The sequence below is a fragment of the Limulus polyphemus genome, unplaced genomic scaffold, assembly GCF_000517525.1.
Source record: "Limulus polyphemus unplaced genomic scaffold, Limulus_polyphemus-2.1.2 Scaffold183, whole genome shotgun sequence".
Classification (NCBI taxonomy): domain Eukaryota; kingdom Metazoa; phylum Arthropoda; class Merostomata; order Xiphosura; family Limulidae; genus Limulus; species Limulus polyphemus.
Window position 1 is genome coordinate 237,284 of NW_013665793.1, and position 6,106 is coordinate 243,389.

The 6,106-nt window shown below is 32.3% G+C and overlaps 1 protein-coding gene across 1 annotated transcript in view; it reads right to left on the bottom strand.

Moving 5' to 3' along the window:
- The window catches only part of LOC106478133 (homeobox protein Hox-B7-B-like), a 186,914-nt gene that overhangs the window by 162,411 nt on the left and 18,397 nt on the right, over positions 1-6,106 (bottom strand). The window contains exon 4 of the mRNA XM_022381664.1: positions 1,112-1,364. The gene's annotated coding sequence lies outside the window, so the exon portion shown is untranslated. The remainder of the gene's footprint in view (positions 1-1,111; positions 1,365-6,106) is intronic.

The following is a 6,106-nucleotide window of genomic DNA, read 5'->3' on the forward strand; positions in this document are numbered from 1 at the left end:
TATTCTATAAGCATTTATGTTTTGACTATTCTTCAATACATTCAGTAGCTCGATCCTACGAGACAAACTACCTTTAATAGACTAAAACTGTTTCAAATATCATTTCGAGAAAGATACACTACAGAACACCTCAGAAACTGTTGCTCTGAGAAAAGAATGCTGAAATATGATTACAATCACTCCCAGTGGGACTGTAAGGCTCGGTTATGGAGAAATAGAAGGCGTGCAGTAAAAATTATGTACACTGAGGAGCAGTTAAACAAAGTAATCAATAAAGTAGTGTTCTTAACTTTGGGATAGTGTGTACAATCAACGGGTTATAAGGAAAAATTAGGTGTCTTTTTTTCACTTTCAATTTAACGTAAGTGAAAAAATTAATATGCATGCAAAGACTTTTAATTTATTCGGTATTTTTTTATCGCAAGTAATCAGCAGTGAGATTACCGCGTTTTAGAATATATGAGTCTCTTTTTAGAAATACTTCACTAAATGTACAGAGAGACATCTCAGCTAATGGGGATCTATAAAGTTTTCGGTGAATTAAAATCGAGTTTTTAGTTCAGTTAAAACAATTCATGCTCGCTTGTTATTTGTAATCGTGACATTCGAACTCAATATATTTCATTTTTTATTTTAATTTAATATAAATTATTTGTGATCGAAAATCTCAGTTAAAGGTTTAGCATGCAAAACTCTAAGCTGATTGGCCACATCTCTGAATTACACTAGAAATACGAATTTAGAAATAGTTATGAAAAAAACTATATTACAGTTATACTAATGGGTTTTATATTAATCTTATAGAAAAGGTAAAACTGTTTTACTGTGATTATTAAAAAATATACACAGCATATTTTGATCAAAAATGTTTTTTTTTTGTCTTTTCAAAGAAGAGGAGTTAATCAAACATTCCAATAATAATAATAATAGCAAAACAAAACTGGTCGTAACCTAGCAAAATACTCCATCATGTCATTTGTCTTCTTAAAGGAATGACTTTCGTGCAGGAAGAAAAAGTATGTCATTGTCATAAAATTTGCTCTTTGAATCAAATATTTAAATATTGAAAATATGGATTATTCAAGATATCTATAACTTATACGACACTTACCTTGTAAGTGTAATATCCTGGTGGAACAAAAAGTGCCAAAATCACGTTATGATAAGCTTTATGGAAGAAAGTGTTATTTCACTCTAATGTGTATACTGTCTCAGATCTTCTAACCCTACTAGTGGCCATCAATTGTATTTACCGTCAGACTTCGAGTGGTGGCGTTTTGCGGAAAGCTAGAGCCTCTCAAAGTTCACAGTCTGTCTAAACCCTTTCTCCTTGAAACTCCCTCGTGCGGAGATGGAAGGGTGGCCTGTACAAAGTGATGTTTTTAGAAGCAGACATATTTGTAAACACCGCGTTTCTTACTTATATTGATTTTTCGTAAAACTTGTCAGGAATAATGGCACGTAAAACTTTGACGGCGTCATTTTAATTTTATTATCATATTCAGAATTTACATGAATTTATTAACAAGGAAACTGTATATATATATATATATACATAAGGCAAAGTATCATGACTCGTACTCCAATTTTGCAAAAACTTAATCTCATAAGCGTTGCCATCCCAGAACTGTTGTTATTTGTGTCGTAAAAATATCTTAGCGACCAGAAAGCTGAGATAAACAAACACTTAATCAGCCAGTTATTGATTCTAATGCAGTTAAACTTTCTGATAAAAAAAAACCGCTTATTGTAAAAATGATGTTTGGGTCTCAGTAGAAAGAAACGACATTTCAAGTATAAAATTGAACTGTTCAGCTCAGATGTAGGAAAACTCTCTGATATTTTTCGGTAATAGTACTTTTTGTTCTTACTGTAGAACAAGGGAAAAAAAATTCCAAACAAAACTGTGTATTACCTGCTTATGTTTGCTAACTTTTTTCTAATATTAAACATAGCGTTAATATTAGTAATATAAATTTGAAGAGGAAAAAAAATTGTGTCAGAGCTATGTCGTGACTTTTAGCATCTCAACATTATTTATGAGCGTCGTTTCAAGCTCAGCCTCGTCTCTGTATCACTCCGCAACAAAATGGCCGTCAATCATAACAAATAAGAAGGCGTCCACTAAGAGAAACGTATGTGAAGTAAATCGCGAAGTTGTGAATAAGAAAACTATTTAGATTATAAAAATAATATTATAACAACCACCACTTAGTATAAGTTCCATATCTCCCTACTTGTAATAGAAATTATCAAGTTGAAGCAAACTAGATTAAGTTTGAGTTGTGATAGAATTGCAGATACAAGTCTTGCCGGGTTACTTATTAACGCTTCTTTTTTCATCTTTGATCCTTTTCAGTGACTGAATACATAAAAACTTCGATTCGCCAGAGAAAGACTTCATTTCCCAAGCGTAAGTGGCTTTCCTTTTATTTAAAAATCGCACATATTATTTTTGCCAGAAAAAAAAAAATGCAGACAAGTTTATAACTTTTGAGTGTCGTTTTCCCTCTACATTTTATCTTGTACTCTACCTAGAGTTTTAGGTTAAACTCTACACATTGTACCTTCATGCATTATTTTCAAATATACAATGATATAGTCTTTTCATACACGTACATTTTCCATAAGCACGCTTATTTTGTTTTTATATGGGGTTTATCTTCTAATCTACAAAATAAGTACACAGGTATCGAGAAACATAACTTTATGGAAGTCTCACTAAAACTGTAATTTATAATTTAATGAACGTTTGCTTCAAAATATCTTTTGAAGTTTGTAGCAAATTTGGGTATTACACGAAGCGACTAGGCGATCAGTCACTTTTAACCGAGAAAAACAACAACTTTAACTAAGCATCACAATGCGAGAATTATAATTTTATGAGGTCATACCAATATGAGATCTTGAGTCGCTTGAATTAAATCAAAATCTTTCAATCAAAACGATAACAATACCTATAATTGAAAATATATGGTTAACATAAGTTTTATGAAAAAATAGATTGATAGGAGTTTCTATGTTCATTATAAATGTTAAAATTGGCTTTAAATTCTCAATATTTATATATATATATATATATTAAAATACTATAGGGCCACATTAGGTCCACAAAGACTGCAATGAATAGATTTTGTTCAACAGGAGTGATTTGGCTATGTCATTAGGAAGTAAGTCTACATATACCGGATTTGCTTCATCACCACATGAAAGGCATAATCCTAGGTGTGTCTTAATGCAGTGATTTGGCTATGGCTTACGGTTGTAATTGGCAAGGTGGGTACAGCACGTCAGCCTTCGTCGCCTTATTCTATTAGCTGAAGTGGTGTATTTTATGTTTGTGGACCACCAATACCAGATTATGAGATATATATTTTTATGGGCGTGACTTGATTAAGTTTCCTTACAATAAGAACAACCACATCATTACTGTGTACAAAAGCTCCCCTATTTTCTTTCTTTTTTTCTGGATAAATATCTCAATTAGTCATATCACTGTATGACATGTGTATTTGCGTTTTAATGGCTCTAAATTCTTTAGGAATAGCAGTTTGAATTAGCTACCGAAGATAGTGTTATTCTTAAGCGAAATTGTTGCTTTTTGAAAGTAAAGTCTTATGAATTTCATAACATGACATAGCTTGTACAGCCTCACCTTTGTTTCAATTGTTCTGTTACAATGAACATCATAACATGACGTAGGTGGTACAGCCTCACCTTTGTTTCAATTGTTCTGTTACAATGAACAAACCTCACCTTTTTCAATTGTTCTGTTACAATGAACATCATAACATGACGTAGCTGGTACAGCCTCACCTTTGTTTCAATTGTTCTGTTACAATGAACATCATAACATGACGTAGCTGGTACAGCCTCACCTAGCCTCAACTTTGTTTCAATTGTTCTGTTACAATGAACATCATAACATGACTAGTAGACTTATAGTTCTAAATGTAACCTGCATTATTCTTTTTGTAAATTGGGATTTAATTATAAAGTGGGAAGGTTTGAGTTAGCGGTTTTACTATAACTCCCATGTTATTAAATAATTTTAAACTTTTGCTGTACTGCCATCGGTTGTTACCGTTTAAATGCAAAGCAAAAATAACCATCTTGTGTTATAATCAGCAAAATATATAAGTGGCGCGAAAATATGAACAAATGGATGCTCAAAGTAATAACGCATTTCACTATTCGCAGTCGATCTTTATGCAAGTTAACAACCATTTATCCATATTTGTGGGTAATGGCTACCCTTGCGGTTGATACATAAATTACCCTAATGTGCATAAAAGGTATTTTTGCAGTACGATTTAGGTTCTTTATTGAGACAATTTAAAATGATTGAATCAAGTCAGCAATGTTTATAGATACAAACATCTACGCCATTTAATTGCGTCCAATCGTTTTTAAATGCGAAATAATCTAATGTTGTGGGTTTATGTTAAAATACAAAATATTCAGGGTAAATATGATGCAAATTATTTACTGCCCACACGTGCATGGTGTGATCTAAAGCAGCAAGTAAATATATATACTGTTCTATACATTTCACGAGACTGAACCCGAGCGGCTCTGTGTATGTGGCAGGTAAGTAATATTTCTCTCTTGCCTCTCATTTTTACACTACTAGTGACACAAAGCACTTCTCAATTAGATTTTACGATTCTTCTTCCAATAAGAGCAATCTAGATCCAAACAGCGGCTTCTTCCTTAGTTAGCTGCTAGAGTAGGACAGAGATAGAATTTATCGACAGTAAAGACTACCACAGAGAAGGTTACCGTTTGCGGTTCTTTTATTAGTACTAAATCAAACTTTACCACTTCTTTTGAGTAAATATAGTGATTCAAACATAAGCAAATATTAAAAAGAACAAAAATGTTTCGTACAGGATAAATTTTACCGTACATTTGGTAACACAGGTACTAAGCAAATAATGAAAAGACACAAGTAGTGTTTCACGCAGTCTAAGTTGAATCGTACGTTCGCTAACTCAGACACAAAACAGCGGTTAATACATGACATAAACAATTAAAACGTTACTTACGTTTAGCAAAAACATACGGCTTTTTGTCAGCCAATTTTTTACAGTATGCACATAGTGTACAATATTACAATATGTACATAATGATAACTCTTTACAGAGATTTGTATTTGCACACTGCACGAACAGAAGATGTACTAATATAATAGTATTATGACAGAACTGATACTCCAGTAATCTTTATATAGACAGATGCCCTACACCGCTTAATAACGTTCGTAATTTTAAGTATACCAAAATAATGTGTTGGTTTTCCCTAATGCGCCCCTCTTTTTTCTTTCGTTACGTGTTTAATTCGGACAACTTGATCAGAGGTACGAGTAAGTAAATGTAAGTGATCTATGTTAAAATTAAATTAAATTGTAAGGCTATTTCACATTATTTTAAATTGTTTGAAATAAATCGTAAACTTTTGGAAATGTTGTTCTTAGATTCAATATTATAGTAAGGGTGAAACGTTCGTTCTTTCGTGGTACAGTACGTGCACTCATAATTCAGTATATCGCATATGTGATCCATTTAACTTTTCAGGCCTATTCGAACTTCATGTTTATTTATGAAGGTTTTAGTGATATATTTTTATGTATATTAGTTAGAGCCTCTGTTTACAGTGCGAGCGTCAGTTGTTAGTTACAGATGTAATTTGTAGTCTGGCTTTCAGTAGCTTAGTTTGTTAGGAATTAAAATTGTACTTCCTCATACTTGGAAAAAAGCAAAACAACTAAAAACAGTTTCGATATAACACACATTTTAAAATTATACATAGTTGTTTTTTCTACAAGGAATTAACGATAAGGTATAACCGTTTCTTCTACAAGGACTTAAAGATTAGGTATAACCGTTTCTTCTACAACGACTTAACGATTAGATATAACCGTTTCTTCTACGAGGACTTAACGATTAGGTATAACCTATTTCTTCTACAAGGACTTAAAGATTAGGTATAACCGTTTCTTCTACAACGACTTAACGATTAGATATAACCGTTTCTTCTACGAGGACTTAAAGATTAGGTATAACCGTTCTTCTACGAGGACTTAAGATTAGGTATAACCGTTCTT